The sequence below is a fragment of the Bactrocera latifrons genome, unplaced genomic scaffold (assembly GCF_001853355.1).
Source record: "Bactrocera latifrons isolate USDA-ARS-PBARC rearing strain unplaced genomic scaffold, ASM185335v1 scaffold_81, whole genome shotgun sequence".
NCBI lineage: Eukaryota > Metazoa > Arthropoda > Insecta > Diptera > Tephritidae > Bactrocera > Bactrocera latifrons.
The window spans coordinates 795,039-808,411 of record NW_017537501.1 but is presented as its reverse complement, the minus strand read 5'-3'; positions in this window follow the sequence as shown (position 1 = coordinate 808,411).

Sequence of the window (13,373 nt, the reverse complement as noted above, 5' to 3'; positions counted from 1 at the left end):
ACTGAGCATCTTTCTCTTTGACACCATGTCTGATATCCCACGTGATCTGTCAAATACTAATGCATGAAAATCCTAACCTCAAAAAAATCACCCGATAGTTTTGTTCACCTAACGGTTGAACGTATAACATAAATCTAATCGAGTTAGGTATAGGATTAAATATATATAAATGATCAGCATTACGAGAAAAGTTGAAATCCAATTGACTGTCTGTCTGTCCGTCCATTCGTACGTCCGTCTAACCGTGCAAGCTGTAATTTGATTAAAAATTGAGATATCTTGATGAAACTTGGTATGTGGGTTCCTTAGTATGAAAATAAGTTCGAGTTCGTAGATTGGTATAATCGGATTACTGCCACGTCCACAAATTGCCATTAACCGAAAACACGTAAAGTGCCATAACTAAGCACTAAATTAAGATACTAAGCTGTAATTTAGGCACCAGTGGTAAATTTTTTTTTTAAGTGGACGTGGCCCTCCAACAAGACTAGTATACATATCTCCTAAACCACTTAATTTACAACCTTATAAGAACTTCTGCCGATAGTGTGAAAATGGATGAAATCGGAGAATAACCCCGTTCACTCCCCATATAACGGTACTATTAAAAACGACTAAAAGCGCGATAAATCAATAACTAAATACGCTAGAGACATTAAGTCTTACCATCGAAGTGGTATGAGAGAGCTTTATAAGAGCTGGTGTGAAAGTTGGATGATGGGCCTGACATAGCTTGCTTTTTGGTGAAAGCTCATATCACGGGACTGAACCAACGCATTTCGACAAAATTCAGTAAGTAGCATTCTTTTGATATTCTTATATTCCATTGTAAAAATTAACGAAATTGGACAACAATAACTCCCAGAGAACACAATTTTAGATTACACTTGATTCGTACAGTTTGCAGTACACAAATCAAGGAGCAATTAATACGAGTATAACGGGATAAAATTAATAATTCTTTAGTGTGTGCCACCTTATGACCACAAATTGTTTAAATCCAATAAGAACTGTTCAAGCCACTAGGTAATAATATAATTTTACTTGATTGTGGTATATATACTTAGTATAACTGAAATTAAGAGCTGATCCTTCTCTTATAATGGTATTTTTAATTATTTTTTTTCGTGAATACTAACCGGCAGAATAAGAATTCTAACTTAGTTTGATTGCTTCAAAAATGTGATTTTCGGGTATAGAAAAAATACTATATCAATTAATTTAAAATTATAAGGGTATATTTATTAATATGTATAGCATGCCAGGTAAACGTTTGAAAAAAACGACGAACACGCAATCTAAAAAAAAAAAAAAAAAAAAAAATTAAATAAAACAGGTCCTACTGTGCTGCAGTGATTTGGGCTTCTTCGTAAATGAAACCCAGAAATGATTTTTACTATAAAATATTATCGCGCGGTTGAGAAAAAATCAAATTTTGACGAAAAAAATTTGGATTATTCCAAAATTTTAAATTGTTTTGATTTGCCGAAATTCGATATTTGGTTAGATCAGAGGCTAGTAGGATATTGTATATAAAATAATATAATATATAAATTGTGTTTTATAATAGTGATAGGATCGTCATAAGCAAATTTGGTTTTCAGGAAAACACGTTAAGTGCTAACTTGACTATAACCGTTTTTTTTAAATAGTTTCGTTGTTGTATAACTGAAAAATTGATCCATTTATATAAATTAAAATATCATGGTTATACCGTTTATTTCTATTTATTAAGTAGCAAAGCGCTTCCAAGTGGGTAGGTTGATACAGTCACATACTCCTTATATATGTAGTACCTAAATATCCATGTGCATATGTAGATAGATATATTTTTTTGTCTGCTCACATATGGCCAAAAATGTGTTTGATGAGTTGATGAATGCTTGTGCTATTCACTTTTGATTTATGGGTCATCACACTGTCGTCTGTATTTTCATCATACACTTTAAGCCATGTTCATATGTAAATTTGCATTCATCGCATAAATAAAATTTGATGGACTTGTTTGCGTCTGATATTTTACTACTCAATACTGAATTCTTTTTATAAATTTGTTAATTTTTGTTTTGCTAACTGTATTTATATAATATAATCTAACTCTAGTCGTGAAATTGTTACGAAAAAAAGATTTTAAATAGTTTTTATGAGATTGCACTTAACTTATAGATAGTTTTAGCACTGTAGAGAAATATTGTGAGAGCAGTGAGTGTTGTTGATAACATAATTATTCACGAAATTCTGACTGAAGATAAAATATAGGTTTTGCTACAACGAAAAAAAATTGGTTTCAGAAAACATTACTCAAGAGAAGTAAGTTGCGTAAGAACTATATGCAAAAGTATGAATAAGAGACTTTAAAAGTCAGTTAAGAAGATAATTTGTATAACAGTTAAACTTAAGTTTTATAAGGGTACTTGAAATTTGATTTGGAAATAATGATCATTTGACTTTTCTTTATTTAAATATAAAGATTAATATACAAAATGAAAGCAGCGACTGAAAGACAAGTCTTCCAAAGCCATATTGAAATTTCGAATACGACGTTATTTCGAAACTAAATATATATCAACAACTGTATGTGCATGAGATTTCAAATTCAACCCTTATTTCGAAATTAAATTTTCGAAACTAAATTTTCGAAATTAAGATTTTGAAACTAAATTTTCGAAATAAAATTTTCGAACTTAAAATTTCGAAACAAAATTTTCGAAACAAAATTTTCGAAATAAAAATTTCGAAATTAAGATTTCGAAACTAAATTTTCGAAATAAAATTTTCGAACTTAAAATTTCGAAACTAAATTTTCAAATTTAAATATTGCCGAACAACTGTATCTAAAATTCAGGCATTTTATATACATTTCTTCTTCCATATCAATTTTATTGCTTCCGCTGCGAAGTCGCGCTCGTCGACAATCCCGTTTGTACGAAAATAAATCGGTTAACTTGCGCATCTGCCACTTTTTTGACAAACCAATTCGATTGCATGTCCCACGCTATCGACGAGGCACTTGAAGCGACAAACAACAACAATAAGTGGGAAAAAGTATCAAAAATGAAAATATCACTTTTATTTTGGGCGATAAAACTTCGGCGTGTTAAGTTACACTTGTCGCAGATAAAATTATTTATCTCCTACGTACATATGTACACGTGTTTCGCAGACGTGTGCCTGTGGCTGTGTGTGTGGGTCTGTTGATGCTTTGCTCTTGGGGAGCAATTTACTACATCGCCGAAATTGGACAAGTGTTTGTCGAAATATTTTTTATCACTTTGCATTTTTTATTGTTGTATTGTTTTTTAATAGCAAACGTTAACAATATGTTGCATTTTTTGGCACTTCAATAAAATATCGAACCAGATAAGGTATGCCGATAAATAAAGGTGATTTATAGAGCAATGCGCACTTTTTTGGTATATCATAGGTTAATATTAGATATTTCCATCGAATGATGTACATACATAAATATATATATATATATGTATATTTATATGTAACACCTGTTTCTTAAGTTATTGGTTTTGTGTTATTATTTTTAGATAATATATGGTTGCATTTTCTTTTTATAGAAATCTTTCTTTGTCTCAGAATTTTAATTTCGTTGCAAAAGTTTATTTTGTTATTGTTATTCTTCTTTATTGGCGTGAGCGCTGGGATAGCTCACTCTCAGCGCTGGACGACACGACCTAGCCGAAGTACCCGCTGTCTCTTAATTCGCTGAACTATGTCAATATCGTCGAATAACTCATACTGCTCATCGTTCCATGCAACTCGAGTTATTTTCTCCAGGAGTAAATTTAAAGTGACGCACTATAAGGAGTCGCTTTGTCTGAAACCACGGTTCGTATCGAATGGTTGAGAGATGTCCTTCCCGATCCTGACGTCAGTTGACACAGTCGTATTTGGTTTTGCGGGGATACCAAATTTATACATTGCAGCATAAGGGCAGCAAAAGCAGCTTTGGAATCGGCGAACAGGTGGTGTATGCCGATTCTCTTTTCACAGGCCTTTTCCACGATTTCCACGCATGGTGAATATCTGGTCAGTTGTTTATTTTTGCTGTCTGAAGCCACAGTGATAATACAACCTCTAATACCTTGACGAGCAACATTGTGACAGCGACAACGGCTTTGAAATCAGATTACACGACACCAGGTCCCTTAACGGAGACTGACGAAGACACGTTCTTCGCCTCCAGCCAGGAAACGGATAAGTATGCTCCCGGATGCTAACCGCAGTATGCTAGTGAGGACAGCAGTTAAAATGACGGGTACCAAGCAAAGTACTCTTACCATGAATATGGAACCCGCCATGAGTACTCGCCAAAGTACACTACTTGCTAAAGGAATAAATCAGCGCAAAAAAGGACCAACTCACTAAATCAAGTGGGGGAAAAGACCGGGTTGCCCTCACTTCAGTTGATGAAGAGGAAATAGAACGCCAATGGTAAATAGTGTAGGAATATGAGAAACATGAAAACCAGCGGTTAAAGCGGTTCCAACAAAAATAATCGCTCACAAAATGAGGCGTTTTGTTCAAAAAACCAAGGCAAGGAACAAAGCTGAATAAGAAACGTCAGTAAATGCAAAATATCAGTTACATTCTTCACATTTGTCACACGCTATGACTCATACGAGAATATGTGTGAAAGTGCTGGCACTGTTTCAATTGAAAATAGTTTTCCATTTACCCGGCCAATTAGCCATTTAATTACATTTCAAAACAAAAATGCTGTCACCATACAGTGCTAACCTACAAGTTCATTTTTAATTATCAGTGGTGCAACTGATTGGAAGGCTGATGTACCCAACCTGATTGGTGATTACGTAAATGAAACGTGATGAACTCTTTGCAGCTTAAATGTGAACACGAATGATGGGGAAAATTTAAAATTTGGTAAGCTTTTTTAAGGTGCATGTGTTGCAGTCTTAATATGTATTTTAGTTCCGTTTAAGAGTTTCTAAGAGCTTATGAGAATGAACTTCTTAAATAGCGCATATTTAAAGCTTTAAGCTCCAATAAATTACAAGAATATTTTGCTTTATACCGTTGGGTTCCTCCTTCAAGCGCCTACAACTAATATTTTTGGTTGTAATCTGTTGTTGTGAAAAGACATAAAACATGAGCCGTTTAAGAACTACAATTTATTTAGATGAGTGAAGAAATAATGAAATTCATTAAATTTTCGGTGGACTTTCACATGATCCAATGTATTCGACCAAACGATTCTTGATGCTGATTATTTAATTGAAACTATTAAACAATTACCATACAAATTCGGTCCAGCTTTGAGGCAAATATCATGCCATAAATTAAGCATGGCTTGTCCTCTGGCCAGAACAAATGGAATTGCAACAGCGAAAGCGCAATTAAAGTTAATGGCAAGAAGAATGAATGCGAACGCGATGGAGCATTCAGTCGTAATTGGTATATATTATGCGCATAGCCATACAATTGCATTTGCGGTCATGTTTTGCTAGCCGTGCTCCTTTGCAGCGTTGCTTTGTGAAAATGGTTGCCTCGGTCCAGCTCAACGCTGATTGCTTGCTGTTTGTCAGCTATGCTTTCCTCTGCGAAAATGTAAATATTTTACAAATGAGTGAACGTTGGCACAGAGCTGCGTTTAACCCGATATTACACTGTCGTTAGCTGTATTGCAGCTACAATGCTGGCTCGTGTTGTTAATGACACATTTTGCAGTTGATTAAGGACTGGCGACTGCGTTTGACTTGGCAATGCTTTTTCTATGAATTTAAAATAAGACAAATTATAACTAGAAGGAAGTATAATAAAAGATACTGTTGTAGGTAAGCATGCGTATATATTATATTTGAAGATGTGTCTTTTTTGCGGCAGAGTGAGTTTATGGGGAAATTGTGCCTTCATGGTTGAAAGGATTAAAAAGTTCTACGTGTTTTGAGGAAAGCTGGACATGTTGATCGTCCTCGCAGAAAAAACTACATATACTGACTTGTAAATATAGTGGAAATAAATTATAGCGGCCTTCTAAGTACTTAGCCTACCAAAGAAACACGAACATCTTGGAAGAAATACAACTTGTTTCTCAACACTGTCTTCTTTTATCTGAATACACTTACCTCAGTGATGTTCCGAACTCTTTAAACCATCTGAGAAATAAGTTTGCTAGAGCTCGACAAAGCGGATCTCCGTGTTGGTTCCTCATTCATGATGAGTTATGATGATGCAAGGGCACTTTGTTGTCCGCCAAATGAGGTGTCAAATCATTCCAATAACTCGAAATTCTAGAGTCCTGGTACCTTTTGCTCCTTAGGTAGTAAATGTAAATTAAATTTTGTTTCCAGAAAATCCCGAATACGGACTTAACCTCTCCAGCCGATATCTCTCAATCGACAACTCTGGTCCTTTACAGAACAACTTCGATTGGTGAAGTCCGGTGGTTTCGGCTGTTTCTTGGTCTCTGGTGTATATCCGTGGATCCATGTTTTATGCACGGAATGCAGAACCATGCACAAACTCCATGGGATTATGCTTACGTAGAGATAAAAATTGTTGAGAAGTTATCTCTCGACTGCGCTTGTTGTCTGGAGCTCACAATATAAGCCACAGGATCCGTAAAGCTTAATATCATCTCAGCTATCACAAGTCGGTATGCCAATACGAGATGCTGGACTTTTGCCAGGATTTCCTCCATTACAGGCGTATAAGCCACACACTCGCTTTTGCACGAGCTCAGAACATAACTACGAGTACGATTCGGTAGAAATTTTAACACTGACTTTCTACGAGAATGTGTTACATTGCAGCAAATTCGCTCGATCAGAACTTGCTGATGGCGATAGTCGTAAATATTTCGGTTATAATGGAATTGTCTTCAAGAACTTCTATTTTTTTCCCCCGGTTTTTATGATCATTCGGAGTTCTTTCAGCCCACTATGACAGTAGCTCCATTTTTACACTCAAACTCTCATAAGCTCTTATATCTTTTAATATATTTGTGTCACTTTCCTTAACGAAACTGTTCAGTGTACTGCAACCTCATCTATTAAATATAAGCGTATGTATATTCAAAAAAATGTTTGCTTGAGAAACTCGTTTAGGTTACAAAATCAACATATTTCTTTGAGATTGAATTAACTTCCCAAGTAGTTAGACTTTACCACATCACCACTCAACTCCAATCAGAAATTCAATTCATTAATTCGAAAAGCAACAGAATACTTGCCTCCAGTCTGCTCACTTTATACGCTTCTACGAAAATAGTTCATATTGTGCTGACAGATCCGTCCCATCCTTCGTAGTTACGGCAACATGATTCCTACTTTATGCCAACCGTGAGTAAATGACACTCTCAGTATGCGCCAGTGACACTGACTGCATGCGTGACAACAAAAGTTTCGAAAGGAAATACGAAACTAAAATGTATTGCCGGTTCATACACGCTTATGTCTGTGAGCATGACATAAGTACAGAGACATAACAGTATTTGCGCAAACCGTTAAAGTGAATTAACCAAGTGAATGCTTGCTGTGACAAACGGGCGTCTGCTGCATTCGCCATTTTGACATTACGAAAATTGTCAATGAAGTGTCATTTTCTATCCGCACTAACACACAAGGATTTAAACGCCTACCAAAAAACAACAAAAAATACAAACACAAACTTGAAAGTGGATTAACCCAATGAGCAAAATTGTATATTAAAAAGTGAATTATGAGAGAAAGATAATAAAATTTGAGCAATTATAGTTTGTTCAGGGAATGATTTATAATTTTGACCTGATCTGGTTTTCACTCATTACCCTGGTTTTTCAAACAGAGTTTCAAATAGTTGATATTTGCTTTCTTTATTCTGAAAATTTGTCAGTTTAGGTTATATTACCATTCGTCTAACGAATGAACTAAAGGAGTTCTTTTTCTTTTTCACAGGCCATACAACCTTGTGTCGGTCTGTGTCAAGAACACGAAATTTGGCCAGTTGACTCTATTTTACAAGGTCATAACAGTTGTACATCTCAAGTTTAGCCTAGTTCTGACGATTTTGATTCTTTCATTTAATGTATCGAAAAAGTTTTGCTTAAGATCGTCCTCATTGAATAGAACTTGGTCTAAACAGCACATTCGTTGCTTGTTCAGGTCTCCGTAGAGCTCACACAGTTCAAGGTTTCATCTTCATCGGTACACACGGACGGCTCTCCTTGCGAAGAACAGTTCTGTCGAACGCTCTAAAAGCTTTATCGTCTCGGTTGGTTATCGTTCATGTTTCTGCGCCAATGGGAATGATAAGAGAAAAGACAAGCATGCGGTTTGTTCGATGACGGAAGGATCTGCTTCTTAATTGACTTCCGACCCCAATATAGCAGCTCTTGGAAAAAATATTCTGCGCTTGATCTCCAGGCTTAGATAATTGGTGGTATTTCTGATGGTTGAAAGGTACACAGAGTCCTTTAGTTTTTCAAATGCATAGCTGTAAATAGTGACATAAGTTCCAAGATACAAGGACAAGCCTCCGGTTTCTATGAAGGGCTTTTTAGTTAACCTTTGGCATATTTTAAATCGAAATGAGAAAGGAAGGCTGGGTTGAAAAGTTTCAATAGTTCTTAAGTATCTATTTTGAAAGCATTAGTAATTTGCCTATTCGCCTAACCCAAAGCGAGCTAGATAAACCCATTTCTGAAACCTTTCTACAGATCTCGGATATATTTTGGTTATAACCGATCAAAATGTTTGTCTAATTTCGGCGATGTTATCGAAATACCATATAGAACCTTGCGAATCCCAATAAAAACTAAAAATGAGAATTTTCAAAGTGAAGGGATATATCAGGTGATTTCAAGCAAATTTTATGGTTTATGATCCAGAAAAGACCTCAACATTTTAATGTCTGCAAAAGTTGTGATCAACTCAGTGGTCGAAGAAATTCATATATATGCATAACTTAAGCCTGGAGAATCAAAACAAGTCTCATAATCTCACAATCCATTCTATTTCAAACTTCATTACAATTTTCAATCAACCAAAAATTTTACTTGCTGTGTCGCTGCTTGTGCAAATTTATATTCGTTAGAGTACACAAAAGCGCTCATACAAGTAGATCTGCTTAACATAAAAATTTTCAGCACTTCCGGTCTGTCAGTAGGGCATGAATGCTGAATCCTGAATGGCTGACGAGCAGCTCTGCTTTCATTGCTCTTGTCATAAAATGCACAGTTTCAGAATGTGTTGATTAAATTCACTTCAAATGGCGCTCAACATGACGCCGACAAATACGCATTGTCGCTGGCAATCGGTTTAAGAGTATAAAGGATGATGACGCCTGTCAGTGTCAACATCGTTCATTTACAGTTATTGTTAACGACAATCGGTGTCGACATATACTACTCACAGCAACGCCCGCATGTAATATTGAAGGGATTATTCTTGAAATTGTATACACAAATATTGTCAATTTAATGCCGTTTTTGAGTAGTCGAGTTGAAAAAGAGAATTGTGTGGCCAATTTGTGATTTTTTTCCGATTTTTAAAGTTGATAATATAAACAAACACCATAGGCATCTAAATAGCGAGAAAGGTTTTAGAAATCTTCACAAAAACAAAAAAAAAAAAAAATTTGAGTTGGGTTGCCACTTGCTTAAATATTTTAGTTTAATACTTTCAATGAAAGAGCAAATAAGAAAACGTGTTTATTTACCTGAATATATTCGAAAAGGTTTCCTGATGAAATAATTGTGTTGCCACCTGTTTAATTTCCTTCAGTTATCACAAACAGTTATAACAGTTGCCATCTATTTGGAAAATTTAATACAAACAAACTGATATTTTGTATTGCAAAATTGAAGAATCTTTAAATTACCTTTTGATCAAATTTGAACCGGATTAATAAAAAAAATATTTTTACGTATTTTAATTAAAATATTTTTTTCGCTTTCAAAATAGGCAGCAATTGTTATAACTGAGTTGCCACCTGTTTTATTTCTATTGGTATGTTGGTATGGAGATTTATTTGAAAAATATTTAAAGTGCCCTATAATCAAAATTGAACCGGACTAATAAAAAAAATATTTTTACGTATTTTAATTCAAATCTTTATTATCGCTTTGAAAATGGGCAGCAATTGTTATAACTGAGTTGCCACCTGTTTTATTTCTAATAGTTGGAAAAAAGCTGAGTTGCCCAGCTGTTCAAAAACTAATACTTTGTATTGCAGCATTAGTATGGAGATGTACATCCGAAATTTTTGAAATGCCCTATGATCAAAATTGAACCGGACTAACAGAAAAAAATTTATTTTCACGTATTTTAATTGAAATCTTTATTATCGCTCTCAAAATAGGCAACAGTTATTATAACTGAGTTGCCACCTGTTCAAAAACTAATACATTTTAATGCAATATTGTTTGGAGGTGTATTTGAAACATTTTTGATGTACCCTATGATCAAATTTGAATCGGACTGTAAGGAAAAATTACTATTCTCATATTTCATTATTATCTTTATATTATTTCTTTGATATTAGGCTTCAATTCTCCATACCCTTTGATTTTTTCGGTTTTGGCTCATTTTTTGCGGTACCACCCGCTGGATTGTTGGACAGTTATGACGTCATATTCATTACAGCACGTTTCGTCACCAGTAATGACGATATTGATAAATATAGGATTCTAGTCTATGACATAAAGTATCACTTTTGAGATCTCTCGACGGTTTTGTAAAAGATTCGGGCATTTTTGTTCGAGTCTAGTCTTGACAAACTTAAGACTCAAAACATTAACCAAAATGTGTACAAGAGATTTTGAGATGGAGAATCCAAATATCTATCCTCTAAATGTTCAGCATGACGAGCTGAGTCGATCGAACCCGGCTTATTTGTCGGGTTTTATCAACACGGGAACGAGCCCCCCACTTTTTGAGATATCGATTTGAAATTTTGCGTATAATTTTTACTTCCTGAGAAGCTGCTCATTTGTTGAAACTGCCGATACCGGATAACTATAGCATATAAACTGACAGATTGAACTCAAGTCCTTGTAGAGACATTTTTTGACGAGGTATCATCTAGAAATTTTGAACGAATTGCTTAGATTGGATACTATAACATATAGACATGGAAACAAGTATCCATGAGCCTTTCGAAATTAACGTTTTACCTTGGTTTTTTTTTCTCATTTTTATTAGGACCTTTTTCTCAGTCTGGGTCAAATTTGATCAGATTAAATAAATCTTCAATTAGTCTTATTCACATATATATTAGTTTGTCAAAAAAGTCTTGCGGTATTTTCGCTACTTGGCGCTGAGAGCGAGTAGTTCTAGTTTTATTCGTCGCATCGGGTCATGCTATAACTTTTTGGAAAGCTTATTTCACGCGCTAACACGTGTTTGATTGATTGCCGTTTCTTTTGAGTCGTTCGTGAGTTATAGCGTCGCACACATGGAGCAAAATAAAGAGAAAATACGGCATATTTTACAGTACTACTACGATAAAGGCAAAAATGCATCTCAAGTACAGTTTATGGACCCGATACAGTTTCCATTTCCACCGCACAACGAGGGTTTCAACGTTTTCGTTCTGGTGTAGAGGTGGTCGAAGATGCGCTACGCTTCGGAAGGCCTGTCGTCGAAAATTGCGATAAAATCGCTGAGTTGGTCGAAAGAGACCGACATAGTAGCAGCCGTAGCATCGGTCAAGAGCTCAAGAGCTTGCCATGAGTCATCAAAAAAATTTTTATGAACAATTGAAAATTCAATAAAAATACCGCAAGAAATACCGCAGACTTTTTTGACAACCTATTATATTGGAGCTTAAATCTCAACTTACTATCGCTAAATTTTTTCTTTCCGTTAGCAACCAAACTCATTACTCATCGAGTTGTAATCACGTACTCACTGCATAGCTCGCAGCGTTGGCCTGAGCTGTAAAAACAGAAATTAAGTTGTATAAAATCATGACGGTTAAACTAATAGTTACACCGCAATTTGAGCAAAAGTTTTACCAGCGCCATATAAAACTGCTAGCAACTGACATTAAATTTAAAGTTGTTGGAAAATAATCCCTAAAGTTGCAGCACGCACACGAGCTGAAGGCACATAGTCAAAACAATGAGTTTGAATTCAAAGCGTTTAAAGGTCTGCGTTAAATATTTAACGCGCTAAGCGCGTGCATATTACGCTTTACATATAAACATAATATATAGTGTATGAGACTAAGAAGCAGCACCAGCAATTTACACTCAGATCAGTTTGCAGCTCCAAGTCGAGCTTAGAGGGCTTTAGCTATGTAAAAAGTACCGAAGAGTGTAGCGCCGAAATCCCCTCTTTAATCCGTCAGGCATCACAAATATGAGTTCAAAAAAATAATCTGCAATCTTCCAAGCCCCCAAAATTGTCGGCTCGCCTCTTTCTTGTTTGCTCTGGCATTACTGTCCCATGCGCATTCCTCACATGCTCACTTGATCATTCGCTCGCGCACATTCTTACTCACTTACACGCTGGCATGCTTACTTACTTACTCGCCTGCATACTTACTCACTTACTAGCTTACCGAGAGTCGTACAGCAGACTGACATCTCACCTCGTTATGGCTGCACATCGTTTGCGGCAGCACGTACCGATGATTATTTTATTTTTAGCTGTCCCGCCAATAAGTCCTCGCGCGGCGCAGCGCCATTTCCAGTGGAATGCGAGTCGGAAAATGGGAAAAAATTCACTTTAAAAGAAGTGAGAGGTAATTTTTAATACAAATTTCCAGAAGGAGAAGAGATTTGCGGGCGCTGCAGTGCACGGGGTGAGCGCCGCGCACGTGTCGTGGCCATCAAATATCTGGCGCGTGTGGGAAATGAGCGTACGTGTGCGCGCGCTCGATGGTCGGAGATGGCAACGTTAATTTGCATAAACGGTTATTTAACACTTTTTCACCACTGTAAATTGTAATTTAAATGGAAAACTTCAATGACCACATACATATATACATACATAAATATATAAATATTGTAACTTGCGGCAAATGAAGCTGAAAATTCAATTTGCTGGGCAGAAAACCTGTTGCATGCTTAAAATGAAATTGCATACCAATACAAATGCAAATTTTTTCGGATTTTAAACTTATCAAATAAACAAATTTTAAATCATATTTAACCGTTAGCAATTGGCCCACACTGAATGAAATTAAAAATAATAATGATTAAATAAATCGGTTCGTAGTATATGTTATTAAAATCACATCAAAGGTGATATTAAATTTCTGTGAGAGGAAAAAAAAAAATCGTCTGGCCTGTGTGCAAAATAGCCGCCGAGAAGTTATGCATAAAGGATGCAAAAACATGAAATTGCTTTCGAAATCATTTATAATTGCCACGAAGAGTGCATATACAGACAAATATTATATACAATTGCCAGGAA